Here is a 15,499-nt window from a genome sequence, read left to right as displayed (position 1 = left end):
TCTACACTATGGTCTCTAGGGGGGATTTCTTGCTATTTTGAAAGGCAGGCTTGCTAAGAGATGCCACATCCTGATCTGAAGGTGTCTTCTCCAAACTTTTCATGACATATGTCTCATTTTGGTCCCAGGAGGTAGTGCTCCCAGCTACAAAATCATGCCTTGCAGGTCTCAGAGCCTCCTTAAGCCTCCGGGTTTCTGTGTGTAAAATGTGGCTGACAATGGTTCATGCTTTTGTGGGAACATCATTGATAGGACATGGAAGAGTCTGCATGTTCAAGTACGTGTTCTAGAAGCCTCCACACACTTTTGAGCCTGATGAACTTCAAAAGCGTCAGTGCTTATCCTCCTATAAAACACAACATTTGAAAGCAGAAGTGTTTTCATCCTTAACCATCTTCAAGTTTTTGTTAATTTCATAAATTTTTAATTGTAATTTTTGTGTCAGTCAATATTTGCTGTTGGAGCTACCCAGGGGGCCAAATAAAAATGAAAAGTTAAAGACTTATTTTTTTACAATTCACAAAAGTTTTAAAACTTTAAATCAACTTTCAAATGGTATCTCTTTTACATGTTTATAGCATCTATGACTCTGATGTTGTTCAAGCTGAAAGCCTCACTCAGCGTGTGTGAAGAATCTTCTTCACTTACCTCAGGGGACAAGCTGTGTCATCCTCCTCAGATGGATTTCACCACAAATAAGGCCTTTCTAGGATGATCCTTCATTTCTAGGAATCTAAACTGTGTCTTTCTTGACATCTCTTGCTACTGAGTCTTAGGCCAGCGAGGTCCCAAGCCCTTGCCTTTAGTCCACACTGGATCCTTTTATGGCTTTTCTTGGGTTCCGTTGTGTATGCTCTACTATCACAAGCTTGCATCCCTTGCCAAGTGTCTTTTCCCTTGTGAGCTCATCTCTTGTTCTGTGGACTTTCGCAGAAAATTGGGGCTGAGGGAACAGGCACCTAAGGAAGCATAGTAGGAAATTTGTACCTGTGTTCCAATTAGAACCTAGGTTTCAGTTCTTACCAGCCCTTTTCCTCCAATCCCACTTGATCATACTTACTTCCACTGCCACTGAAAGGACACATGTTTGGCAGAGGTCTCTTCTCTCACATTCTTCTCATGGCTTCCACACTGCTGGACCAGAATTCGTCCATCCTTTCACACTTACTTATTTTGTTGTGAAATTTGAAATTATTCCAATTCAGAGCCACTGAAAGCTTTTGTTTCACCAAGGGGACTTTAACCTTCAAGTTCGCTGTGATAGAATATTTCTCTCCCAAGTGACCCCTTCTCAGTTTGCAACTCTTTCATGTCCCCAGATTTACTATCCAACAGGACTTCAGAGGTGACAAAGAGAGGAATGTTGGGGAGAAGATGTTATACCATAACAACTGAGGCTTGAGTCGTCTCATCTTAATAGAATAAAGTAAAATTGTTCATCATTGGATGTTGAGTTTCTCAATTCCAGGAGCCCCTTAGATATGTGGATCTGAATCTTCAGGAACTGCACGTGAGTAGCCTCAGCTTGCAAGGGCTACCTGGGAAACACTGCAGAGTTTGAGGAGGGAAGAAATGAAGAGAGCCCAGGTGACATCTAAGATATAGTCACCCTATGGTAACTCTGAAGTGACAATGCCAGGAATCCAAAATTCAAAAGGATCAGAGATTGAATGGAATGAAAATTCAGTAGCTGAATTTTCAGTGGTCAAGATAGTCAATTTGTGAGCAAATGGCTCTTAGGCGGGCTCTAGAGACCCTGGCATAGAGAGTTGCAAGGGTTTTGTTGTTCTGGCAAGACACAGAGGAGTGAAGAAGCTGGATTGGCCCACAGCCAACTTTTTCAATGAGATGGATCATAATAGACCATGGCAAAACAGCCTCTGGTTCAAAGAAATGAGGGGCTACCTCAAAGGGAGATGCTTAGAATAGCTTTTTTGAAGGGAAGGTTAAAGAAGACAGTGGTTTGCAATGTTTTATGTTTTGTCCACTTTCTGAAAGTCATGTGAAGCCTATATATGTGACCTTTCTGCACACCAGACTCCACAATAGCCTTTCCATCCTGCAGGATGCAACTCATACACCCTCTGAACTTTGACCACTACTAAGCACAGCAGGATCCGCTGGCATCATGTCAGAGACAGCATGCATTCATGGCGGGAGGGAGCATGGAACTAAGGCTGTGGTGGTGCCTTTCTTAGGACTATTTCCTCCTCTGTCTCACTGAAAGTCTTTTGCTTTTCTATTTTACACAAAGACTGTCCCATTTTACAGGTGGGCCAAATAAGGCCGAGCCTAGAAGGGTGGGAGTTGAGCATGGTTGGGCTTAATTATTTTAGCAGAGGTAGGAAAGCAATCCAGGCCTTCCTTGTGAGCTGCTTGGTCTAATTAACCTCTAATTGAGTTCCCTTTCCTTCCTTTCAGGCATCAGAGTGACATTAAATTACAGGATTCAAACATATAATTTCCTGAACTTAAATGTGATTTATCTTGATAGGACTCTGTATCATTCCCAGTGTCAGGGAGCAGATCTATTATTCACGGGAACTATTATTGAGTCAGAGAATCTGGAGCCAGAAGAGACCTTGAGAGGTCACTTATGTACTAATCAACTATCCCCAGCTCTAGAAATCCCCTGTTCCACATGAACATCTATGTGTGGATGGATACAACTGGGTTTAAAGGGAAAAAAAATAGGAAGGGCCCTCATCTATAGCATTCACACTGTGCCATGGGTCTTGCTGAATGTATGGATGATTCAAGTCACCTCTTAAAGAGACACTGAGAAGGGTCGATGCCACATATATGCATATGCTAGTTCTGCCTTGTCAATAATGCTTCAGAAAATCCTATAGAGACAGCAGTTTTGAACAGGAATATGGGTGGTATATTACACGATTCAATAGTTCATCAGTTCATTTATTCAGTCATTTGATAATTCAATGGTGCCCATTTATTTTGCAGACAGATTAACAAAGCATATGTGGAAAAGTAATTTGCCTATGGTCGTGTAGCAGGGTCACATAAGCCAAGATCGAAACCCAGGCCTCCCCAGTTCAGCCTCTGGCCTTCCTGTCCTACCGCCAGCTGCCAACCAGCTGATGTGTTCTTCGATGAAGGTGATGGGGGAGTAGATAGCTGATGTTTATCTCCTTGATGAATGGAATTCCAGTTGGCAACTTGATCTTCTGCCTTTGCAACTTTGGGAAGGGAGAGGGTGATCAAAAGCACATATTTTTTTTCTAATGAAAGATGACTGTGGAAATCCAATATACCACTCTGTCAGCCTGGCAAGTCCAGGGAGGAGGGATGAAAAAGATCTGTTGTGAGCAGGCCTGCTGCTGACAGGTTGATCTAAACGTGTAGAGGCTATGCAGCCTCTCCAAGCGCCAACAGAATCCAAATATGTGCTGCAGGAAATTCATGCAGAGGCGAGGGGCAAGCATGGAAGCTCTGAGCACTGGCTCTAGACCCGGTTACTGGAGCTCAAAGCCACAAATCAGTTTGAATGCTTGGTGTTCTTTATCCGGACTCTCTCATTCTATAAATTAGGGAAATGGATTGGCTTCTCTTGTTGCTCTGGGAGTTAAAAAGGCTGAGGACAGTACAACAGTTAGGAGGGGGCTTAGAAGGTAAACTAGACTTATCTCTATGTAGTTTTCTTCTTTGGGAGGCTTTAGTTGCATGCAGGCATAATCGTCAGTATTTGGCTTGACATTTCATGATCACAGACACAAGACTAAGAAGAAAATGGGGGTGAGAAGAGAGTCCACAGGGCTTGGGTTACTAGTGCATAAAAGGGTAAAAGAAAACCCTTTCATTTCACTCTTCTCATTACCTCCTCCAAAATGATGTAGCACTCTGTATGTTCGCGCTGAGATGGAGCCTCATCCATCCACTTGGGCACATGCTTGTAAAGAAACTGCTGTTAGGAGTAAAGGGACCTAGAGCGTCAGTAGTATCTAACGGGAGTGGTGCAGCCTGGCAGCCTGGAGAAAGCGGTGCAAAGTCCGGTCTGGAAAATGGCATTTGTTTTGAGCTGATCCTCAGAAGAGAAAGTGGAAGAAACTTATATTTTTTAATTCAGTATGACAAAGGCGAGAAAGTATCTGAGGAAACTGCCTGGACATCTTGGCAGGCTCTGACAAGAAAGGCTTAACCATTTTGGCAAAGGGTCTGGATGTAAGTGTGTGTGAGGGAGCTTGAATTTTCTGTGAGCAGGGGCAGGGGTGCTGGGCACAGTGGACCTGGAGAGAGAGGTGACATGGAGCATTTGGAAGCGCTTGGCATTTGCTGTCTTGAATCAACATGTCACTGCAGAAGAGGCAGTTAATCCATACCAGGGATCAGGGGAGCTTCCTGCAAGGTGGGCTGTTTAAGCTGAGAACTGAAGGTCTGGGGGATGACTGAATGGGACAGCAAGTTCAGGATCCCGAGGGCTACAGAGGATGGAGGAGGAAGACAGTCTCGCTTCTTTAAGCTGAGGGTTCAAGGAAAAATGGAAGAGAAATAATAGGAGATAATAGGTGGACACAATCTGAGGCCAAATCACTCAAGACATTAAAAGCTGTGCTCAGTAGAATCCAAGGCAAGTCACAGGCAGGGTCTGACATGATTAGAATTTCAGGTCAGAACCAGGGTACTTCAAGGTGCCTGTCCTGTACATCCAGGCTTTGTTTCCCCTTGGAGCCCTCACACCCACTGCAGCATGCCATTCAGAGCCTATGCTGTTTGGTCAGTTGGCTGATGCCTGAGGAATATGTTTTCCTGGGCATAGAAAAGGCTAGCCATCATTTAGATTTTTAAATGGACATAGCAAGGCCCCCTCTCTGATCCTAATGCAGATTTGTGGCTTGTTCCGTGGAATTCATTCTGCACTACAAGAGTATGACATTACCCAATGTTTATGGATGGCTGAGTCTAAAATATCCATTCTGAAGTCCACTGAAGGATGAAATTCCTTGTTACTTTCATAGATTCTCTTGTCTTATTTTCCCCCCGTGGAGGAACATAAAACATTCATATTTTTAGCCCAGAGCTGGGTCATTTTTCTAATCCCACCTGAATAAGGAGGAAGGAACATTTTGGGGGAGAAATGGCTGGTTTGACAAAAACAGTCTCAGTTTAGAGAGAGTACCTTAAAACAACGACCTCCCCTCCTCCATCAAGGTCTCTATTTGTCATGTTTCAGACATTTCAGAAGGCTGAGACTTGCAGCCCAGCAAGCCTCAGCATCTGTCAATGATATCGACACTCACCAGGACTCAGGGCTTAGATATCAGACAGTGGCTTCGGCACTGCCCAGCAGACTCCCCGTCAAGAGAGAAATAGGGCTGGGGCTGAAGCCTAGAGCTCTTACTCCTGTTCTCTCTGAACGCACAGGCTATCTTAAGGATTTTGTAAAGTGGCCAAGCATGATCTGAGATTAGGATATATTTAATGTTACCCACTGCCCTGTTGTCATGTGTAGATCATGATTTGCTGGTACCTGGAAGGTATTGGCTTTCCTTGTGCATGACATAGAGCCTTTCCTATGGGGTCTGGGTTGAACAACCCATAGTGCTCGCACCCTGGAACTCTCTGCATACCTTGACTCTCCAGGACAGCACCTGCCATATTCTATTACATTCGCATGTCTATATTCCAAATACTGCCAGGTTTCATCTATCCTGTGTGAATTTGGGGTAGTGTACTAGAGCCTGGCACACAAAACACATGCTGCATGGATGAATAAACACACTCGGAGCCACTTTTGAAGAACAGCCCAGATGCATTTCAAAGGTGTGTGGTTGTCCACATCCACCACCTGCTTTTTACCCATGTGCATGTCACAGCCTCACATTTAAAGATGGTGTGATTAGATGACAATACTTACTCCTTTGTGGGGTTGAATGTGGTATTGTTTGCAATGTGGATGAAGAAAACAGTCCTTACCTTCAGTTCTGGCAGTGATAACCTATTAAATGGGCTTAAAGAATAGTGATATAGAGGAGCACAGGACACTGCAGGAGCCCTGAGAAAATCTAGGATGACTCCTCCAAAAAGTGCATGTTATAGAGGACATGTAGAAAATGGCCAGACTGAGGAGATGCAAGAGCATTGCAGACACAGGAAACAGAAAGCAGAAAGGGCCAAGACCTGCTAGACTCTGGAGTTGTAAACAGGGTCACACTGAAGCTCTTGATTTGTATTTCATTGTAATCCTAGATACACAACTTTTATTTCTTTTTTTTATTTTATTTTTTTCTTATCAGTTACATTTTATTAACTCTGTATCCCAGCTGTGTCCTGATCCCTCATTCCCTCCCAGTCCCTCCCTCCCTCATCTCCACCATGCCCCTTTCCAAGTCCACTGATGGGGGGGGACCTCCTCCCCATTCATCTGATCCTGTTTTATCAGGTATCTTCAGGAATGACTGAAAAGCTCTCCTCTGTGGCCTAACAGGACTGCTCCTCCCTTGGGGGGTGGGGAGGCCAAAGAGCCAGTCATTGAGTTCCTGTTAGAAATAGTCCTTGTTCCCCTCACTATGGGAAACCAATTGGTTACTGAGCTACCACAGGCTACATCTGAGCAGAGGTTCTAGGTTATATCCATACATGGTCCTTGGTTGAATGTCAGTCTCAGAAAAGACCCTGTGCCCAGATATATTTGGTCCTTGTGGAGCTCCTATCCTTTCCCCGTCAGACTAACTCCCCTTCTTTCTTATGATTCCCTGTACTCTGCCAAAGGATTGGTTATGAGTCTTTGCTTTGAAAACACTGCTAGTTAGAGTCTTTCCAATGCGCTCAGTAGACTCCTGTCATACGTTCAATGCACATCCCATCTGTCTTTCTATACGAGGATTGATCATCTTACCCCATGTCTGCTCTCTTGATTATCTTTTTTAGGTGTACAGATTTCATTATGTTTATCATATCTTATAGGTCTATATAAGTGAGTATATACCGTGTTTGTCTTTCTCCTTTTGGGATATTTCACTCAGAATGATCTTTTCTAGATCCCACCATTTGTCTGCAAATTTCATGATTTCCTCCTTTTTGATTGCTGAGTAGTATTCCATTGTGTAAAAATACCACAAATCTATCTGGCGCTTTCTAAGACAATTAGGAATAGTGCTTCCTCAAGACCCAGCTATACCACTCCTAGGTATATACCCAAAGTTTGCTCAAGTACACAAAAGGGATATTTGCTCAACCATGTTTATAGCAGCTTTATTTGTAATAGCCAGAACCTGGAAACAACCCAGATGTCTATCAACGGAGGAATGGGTACAGAAATTGTGTTATTTTTACACAACTTTTATTTCTAAATGACATTCTATTCTTGAGTATGCTCCAAGCAGGTGGTTATGGGAAAGTGGACTGTGGCAGGCTTCTTTCTCACCATCTGTCATCTCTTCTAAGCATGGTGTAAGCAGTAACCTTGCTCATTTAAGAACTCTTAATCCCTCTGCAGTGTTCCCAGGCCCCGGCACAGCCAGGTATTCAGAAGCCAGGCACATGGGACAATAGACTTCTATTGATCTCAATGTGTCATGTAACTCTCCATGAGATCTAGCTCTCTTCCTTGGAATGGAACCAATACATGTATGTCCATACTTGTGTTTGTAGATTACCTACAAGAGCAACAGCTGCAGTTGAGACCAGCAAGTGCTTCACACTGCTACCCAGTTCTCTTCTTTCCAGATGCCCTACAGCTCGTGAACTACCCACTCAACTCTAGCTAACTATAATAATAGAATAGTGGAACCCTGCCATTCACATCGCCACATTGTTCTCTCTGGCAATGTTACATTTACAGATGAGGAAGTATGTAGGCCATAAGGTTATGTGTAATTCAAATACTGATTTCTGTACTCTCCATATCTGGTTGCAATCCTTGTTCTGAAAAATCTTCTGTCTCAATGTTGTGTAACGACTGCTCCCCAATTGTCCCCTGATATGTTATTAAAGCAGCTGTTACCCAATCAGTGAGCAGGGAAGAGAATAGGGCTGGCTTTCCTGCCAGCCAGGAGAGGCACAGTTAGAAGAGGAAGTAGGGGATTCAGCCATCAGCAAAGGTCCAGAAGAAAGGAGGAAGATTCAATTGGAGTAGGGAAAGCCAGAAAGTGCAAGTAGCTCAGGTATTTACTCTGGAAGAAAGCCAGAGTAACTTAGAAGGTTAAAAATAGAGTTAAAATTGCTCAGGATTGTGCCTGTGAAGCTTGTTAAACAAATAATATAATAGAGTCTCAATTATCTGGATCATAGTTGGGTTAAAAGAGATACCAAGAAACAGACAGAATTTTTAAAAAATAACTAACAGAAAAGAGGGTCAAAGATGTTACTTCACCAGGGTTCCAATGTAATAAACTGGGAATCCAGTTGAGCAGTTCTTCCCTTTCCTGCTGCTCTTTTAAGTTCATTTCAGTGTGGCTTAGAGGACAGGGATGTTCTCTGTGATATGGTTAGCCACTGACCTGTGGCACTGAGAGACACATGGTTGTAAGCAGAGCTTTGTTGGATGGGAGAGTTATTTCTGAGCCAATATCTTGACGAAAGTCATCAGCTCCTTAGACTCCTATTTAATTTAGAGGAACATATGCAAGATCCTCAGAAGCAAATTTATGTCAAGATGCAGGGAACAGTCACGAGTAGTTGTTGACCACATCAGAACTGATTCTTAAGCCTTTGGAGGAAGTTGGCAGCCTTGTGTAGCTGGCATGATCAATTCCCTTTGGGGAAAGTTCTCATGCCTTTTCTCTGGGAGATCCTGTGGAGTCTAGATCAAAGTCCAGTAGTAGCCAGTCTGTTTCTTCAGGAGTCAGGGCAGGCAGGGGTAAATATATCTTTTCAAAGCCCCCTAGTGCCAGCTGTGTTCCCATGAATCATCTCAACCTATTATCCTGCAAACCTTGCTGGGGGGGCAAATAAGTGAGTCTCTGGGGGTGGGCAGTAAGTGATTTTAGTGTAAGTATTGAAGTTTAGAGTCAAAGTCAGATCTGAGCTGCCTCTGAGCTGTGAGTGGTGGAGGTACTTTTTGGCATAAGATGGTGTCACGGTAGGTGGCAAGAAAAATTCAGGAGTGGGCTACCGTCTGTGATTTGTATTCAAAATTGATGTAACAGCCATAAACTGAAGGATAAAGCTGGAGAACAAGGGAAGGATGCCATTGCTACATAGAGACCAGCAAGGTGGAAGGAAGCAGTGTTTTGCTTTCTGAGTTGGTCATATAGCCAGGAACTCAGGCTGGTTCTACAGTGGGTTGGCTTTGCAAATGAGGCAGAGATTGAGATCCCAGGAGAAGGAAGGGTGTCAGGGTCTAAAATGTTAATGTCTTAGGATGACAGTGGACAAGAATGGACATCATGTCCTCTGGGAGAGGCCAGCTCTGCCTCCAGGCATACTGCTGAGCCTCTCAGTTGGAGCCATCAGCTCCAGCTGTAGGAAGGGGAGGTGACATGACAGGCAGACAGACCATGCTACCCACAAGCTGAGAGTTTGATTTCCTCCTGGCCTCCTGCCCAGCAGGTGGATGCTGACCTCTCCATAGAAAGTGAAGGAAGAAAGTTTGCTTCATGTCTGTGCTTTGCATGGTTTGAGGTTTATCAGTGTTTCTAGGAATGATCTCCTTTGGAACCAGGGAATGGACAGAAGAAGACGGTGAGCTTTCCACACACTGCCAAGAAGAGAGGTTGGCTTGACTGTTCATGAAGAGCTCTGAATTTTCCTAGCCACCTTACAGAGTGACCCATTCTCCTTAGGAAGAGAAACACACAAGAACTGTTGGGATCTGGGGTTAAATGAGAAGAAGAAAGCAAAGAAGAGCGGCAGACGTTACAAGTGTCAGAGGACAGACTGCTTACAGCCAAGGGGCTAGCTGGATTCATTTTGCTCTCTAGGGAGGATTGTTGTGGAAGCTTCTCTGAACTGTGCCAAGCAGTCTCTTTCTTACACATACTCTACCAACAGTTTATCTGCGGTTTCTCCATACTCAATCTGTATGGGGTCCTTCCATGATGAGAAAGAGGATGGTTATCAACTGAGCTGCCATCTGGATCAAGGCTCCATGGAGAAAGGAATATTTCTTGCCTTATCTATTTAAAAGTGTTTTCCTCTTTCTCCCAGGACCTTTGTCCTGGGAGACATTTCCGTTTGGGTGACATCTTCCATTTGTCACCTCCTGTGGATCATCCTTTCCCCATCATCTTTCTTCAGCCTTGGATTACTGCTGTGCGCTTCTGTATAAGTATTCTGGCCTCGGCTTACAAAAGTGTTTAGCTCTAGGCCAAGTTCAACAGGTAGAATCACAATGTTAAGTCTTGTGTTCTTTTAAGGCTGATCTTCTCTGCCTCATTCATATCCTGAACTATTGTTTCAAAAGAATGGACATTGTATTTGTTCCATTGTATTCCATTCTATTCCTATGTCACTCTCACATTTACAGCTATAATTCTATAAAAATGATTTTCTAAAAAATATCTAGCTTTAATCTAACAGGGAAACTGTATCCCATTCTAAGGACACATCCCTCCTCATCCTACTTGACAACACTAGATGGAATTACTCTTTACTTTGGGCTCCAAACTCTTTTCTCTTTTAAGTTTGGTAGCTTATCTCTCTTATGGTCCTACCAAGTCTTTACCTTTCCTTTTGGTGTTGGCCTTTGCCAAGGTGTCTTCCTTGTTCCTCCTCTCACCCCACTATCTCTATTTCTTCTCTTGAGTCTTTTTATTTTTTAACTTCTAGTCACCTTCGCATATATCACACCAAAATCTCCATCCTTTAGCTCCACTTGTAGCTTTTCATGGCTGTGTGTTTGCAGAGGAGAGTTGATTTTTGGATACCAGGATCAGGGATGCTCAGCATAGACAATTTAGAAAGGGATTAATAGAGGAATCAAATGGGTTGCTGTGACGATGAAAAACAATAGCCTTTTGGTCTTGCTTAGACAGGAAGCAGAATTAAATTAGAAAGTTACGGTTGTTTAGCTTGATCTGTCTACTTCTTAACTTATTGTGGATGCTTAATAAAAAGGCAGCCGAATCTAGTGTTGATTAGTTAGCTGTAATTTTTTTTTCTCCTATTAGATGAGAGAAAGCAAGAAGTACATATCTTATTGTGTATGGTTTTTCAAAAGTGTGATGGAAAAATACTGCTGATTGAATAACTAGGCAAACAAATGGATAATTAATTAACACCAAGGAACTGAGATCTTGCCACTTTCAGTAATTCATTTCGCGATTTGTCTTCTTGAGAGCTATTCATGCCGGAGTGCCCAGCTCTGCCTTTTGCTCACCTTGACAGGCACTCCTGATACTTAATTTGAATAAAGCCAAGATTATTGGGATGAGTGAGTTTCTATTTAAACCTGAAAGTTAGTTTTTAAATCCCATTTTCTTCCAACAAGATAGAGAAAATGGTGTATAACTTATTAGCTCCACGAGTAGGACAAAAACTGTCATGGCCAGGAGAGGCAGTGGCTACAAAGGCAAAGCCTGTTGTTAGAAGCTCTTCAGTTTTTCAAAACTGTCACTGTGTAAGATATACACAAAGTTATATTGAATGTCTTTATTTTGTGCTTTAGTCTTTTAGTCTATTATATCCTTTTGGTGGTTAACGCTGACAGATGGGTGAAGAAAGGCATAGTGAAGGTTGAGCAATGAGTGCTAAGTTACCACGTGGCTAAGAAGTGCTAGCATCCTATTGCATAGTGGTTAACCATAGCTAGCAGTAGCATTATGTGTCTCAAATAAAGCTACAGAAGGGATGTTGAATATTTTTGGCCTTAAGAAATAAAAACTTGAGATCAGTATGTTTAACCCAAGTACAGAATGTGTATATTAGAAAGACCAAATAGTATCCTGGTAATATGGCTAACTTTTGTGTTTTTCTGTATTAGTTCAAACCAATTTAATTAAAACACATTTTTAATTGAGTTTGTGAAAATTCTACATGTTGTGGACAGTTACCACTCTTACACTCTATGAATCTGACTACATTAGGGAACTCATATGAACATAATCAAGTACTACTTGTGTCTTCCTCCCTCTGTCTGTACCTACCTACTTTCTTCCCTCCCTCCCTCCCTCCCTCCCTCCCTCCCTCCCTCCCTCCCTTCCTTCCTCCCTTCCTCCCTTCCTCCCTTCCTTCCTTCCTTCCTTCCTTCCTTCCTTCCTTCCTTCCTTCCTTTCTTCCTTTCTTCTTTTCCTAATTCTTTTCCTTTTTCTTGGGTTCCATTTAATAGCATGAGCTAAACTCAAGGTCACAACAATTTTCCTGCTTTAGCCTCCCAAATGCTGGACTAATAAGACATGAAACATCATGCCTTGCTTTTACATTTGTGTTTTATGAATGTACTATTTCACCCAACAGAATGTTTTCAGTTTTCCACCATCTTGAAGCCTATGTTGGAATTCCCTTCTTTTAAAAGGCCAGAAGAGATTATGCAGTTGTGCATGATATGTCACAGGTTTTAACTTGGTGGATTTGGAGTTGGGACAGTAGGTTCAAGAATGCTGTAGGTATGAGTGCAGTAGATTAAAGAGATTTTAGGAAAGAAAAGCATACAATATAGAGAGTATTCTCCATCCTAAATTTGTGCCCATTTGTACAGATTTTATGTTCACAGAGTTTATTTTCTCTCTTATTTTCCTTATGGATAAGTGCAATTTTCTGGACTCTAGAGCCAGAACTTTGGGAAGGAGATCAATGGATGACATTGATGGCTGGCTGGAGGGTTAAAATGGGACAGGGGCACCTAGCTCTAGAATTAGCTCTACTGGTGTTAGTGAGAAGCAAATTTAGTAACCTCAAAGGGACAAATGTGATGAAGGTGTACTGTGCAACTGAGGAAACTGGCCTGGAGCTACAGTGAGGTGGAACATGTCCAAACCCTGAAAATCTCAATCTTGAGACTGAGCAGGAGTAAGGATCGCTGTCTCCCTCTTCTGTGCCTGCAAGCCCACATAGTCTAGCAACCCTTACCTTCAAAATTCTTGAGGTTGTCGTAGCCTAGCATCTGGAATTCCTCTCCATACCTAGGAAGCATTCTGAGGACCTCAGCTTCAGCGAAGGTCAGCCTACCCACTTGGGCAAATTTTATATAGCCCTTATTCCTCCCACTGAGAGGGCTGTATCACTGAAAGAAGTATGTAAATAAAAGGACCCTAGCAGAGGAGGCTTTTGCCCTTCAGGCTTCCAGGACTGGGATCCTGCAAGCCCAGCTAAACTCCATTCCTTCAGGTCCAGCACCTGTATGCTTTAGTACCTGGACTCTCCTTGGGGAAGAAGGAGGATCCAGGCTCAGGACTTACAGACAAAAGAAAAGCATAGCTGGTGGCTGGGATCACTACATTCTGATTCTCTCCCATGCACGGGGTCACTCTAAGACATTCGATTCTTGTCTTTCCTGTACATCCAGGTACTGAGCAGTCTGGGCGTTGGGTCTTGATATTTTCTCAGTTTCTGGCATACAGATGAGAATGTCATTCTTAAACTATGCTCAACCCTGGAAGCCTTCCCTGCAAAGGATCAAAATCACACTTTGGATATGATGATGTCTTTAGAAAGATGGTGGTGACCCAATTCCTATTTTATGATGCACTTTTGTTCTTACAATAATCCTTTTCTACAAAAAGGTTCATTCTAGAAATGCTGAATGCAACAGGAAACTTTAAAATTAGGCAAATTTCAGAGTCTGTAAATCTATTTGTATACCAAGATGCTGTCTAAAGTTGAATTTATTTGAAAGAACTCATATTAATGTATTCCTGTCCCTGTCATAACAGTCTCTATTCCTCTTTCTCTTCCTTTCTCTCTCTCTCTCGTACACACACACACACACACACACACACACACACACACACACACTCCACTTGAGGAAAATGACTCTTGACTCTTTTGCCCTTGTGCATTGAAAACGTGCTCTATGCCTGCTGGCTTTCTGGAAACCTTTCAGGCTTGCCTCCTGCAGCCCCTGCAACTAGCTGAATTATCATTCCTCACCCTCAGCTCAAAGAGAGGCTGTTAACAAAGCCCAAGGAGCGTGGGGGCCAAGAAAGGCAGCCCAGAGGCAGGCAGCACCATGAGGACTGCAGCAGGAATATAAATGGCTATTTCTCTTTTTTCTCTAAAGAAGGATTTTAAAGGTTATCAAGTGACTCTCTTTCAATAGAGAGCAGAAATACCAGGGACCACAGTTGTTGAGGCAAGTTGACTGCAAGCTTAGAGTGGTCAAGAGGCTTGGGAGAGGGTGTTATTTGGAGCATACTGAAAGGGCACAATTTGAACTTGGTCAGAAAAAAAAAAAAAAAAACCAAAAAAAAAAAAACCCCAAAATTAAAATAATAAAAAACCCGAGGCTTTCAGTTCAGATTCTCACACTTCACATTAGTGACTCTCAAGAAATACTGCCTCTGCTATTAAAGAGCCGAAAGATCCTCAGTTTGTTTTCAGGAACCCTAGTTATAACCCAATGCCATCACTGAAACAATGGACCTTTGGGTACAATGCTAACCCATCTCTGTTTTCTTCCCTTATAGTGAATATAAGGTCTCTTTCTTCAGGGGAGGTTTTGCAGGGAAAGCCCTCAGCTTAAAGGAGGCAGGCAAATATTCTGAGACACTCCCAACAATAATTGCAACTAAATGCCACTCTCCCAAAATCACAGTCCTTCTTTGGTTGAACTGCTAGCACCACAGTGTCCTGATTACATTGGAAAGAGGTTTTTTTAATTATTATTTTTATTTTTATTGATTACAGTTTATTCACTTTGTATCCCCCCTGTACTTCCCTCCCTCCTCCCCTCCCAATCTCACCCTCCCTCCCTCTTTCCTACCTGTGCCCCTCCTCCAGTCCACTGATAAGGGAGGTCATCCTCCCCTTCCCTCTGACCCTAGCCTATCAGGTCTCATCAGGAGTGGCTGCATTGTTTTCCTCTGTGGCCTGGCAAGACTGCTTCCCCCTCAGGGGGAGGTGATGAAAGAGCAGGCCAATCAGTTCCTATCAGAGACAATTCCTGTTCCCATTACTATGGGACCCACTTGGCCACTGAACTACCATGGGCTACCTCTGTGCAGGGGTTCCAGGCCATCTCCATGAGTGATCCTTGGCTGGAGTATCAGTCTCAGAAAAGACCCCCGGGCCCAGACTTTTTGGAATTGTTGCTCTCTTTGTGGAGCTCCTGTCCTCTCCAGGTCTTACTATCTCCCACTTCTTTCATAAGATTCCCTGCCCTCTGCCCAAAGTTTAGCTATGATCTCAGCATCTGCCTCGATACCCTGCAGGGTAGAGCCTTTCAGAGGCCCTCTGTGGTAGGCTCCAGTCCTGTTCCCTGTTTTCTCCTTCTTCTAATATCCATCCTCCTTGCCAAGGAAAGAGGTACTTAAGAGCAGCAGGCTTGTGAATGGCTTCATGTTCTGGCTCAGTTCATTTTTATCACAGATGTGCAGGGCTTTGGCATTTTGAAATAGAACAAGATCCCGTTTGTCCTGGTTTCTTTGAGTGTTTTTATTTACTCAAC

The sequence above is a fragment of the Psammomys obesus genome, unplaced genomic scaffold (assembly GCF_907164565.1).
Source record: "Psammomys obesus unplaced genomic scaffold, mPsaObe1.curated_primary_1811, whole genome shotgun sequence".
In the NCBI taxonomy this organism is placed as follows: Eukaryota; Metazoa; Chordata; class Mammalia; order Rodentia; family Muridae; genus Psammomys; species Psammomys obesus.
The sequence above is the reverse complement of the archived record's forward strand: the minus strand, read 5'-3'. Positions refer to the sequence as shown.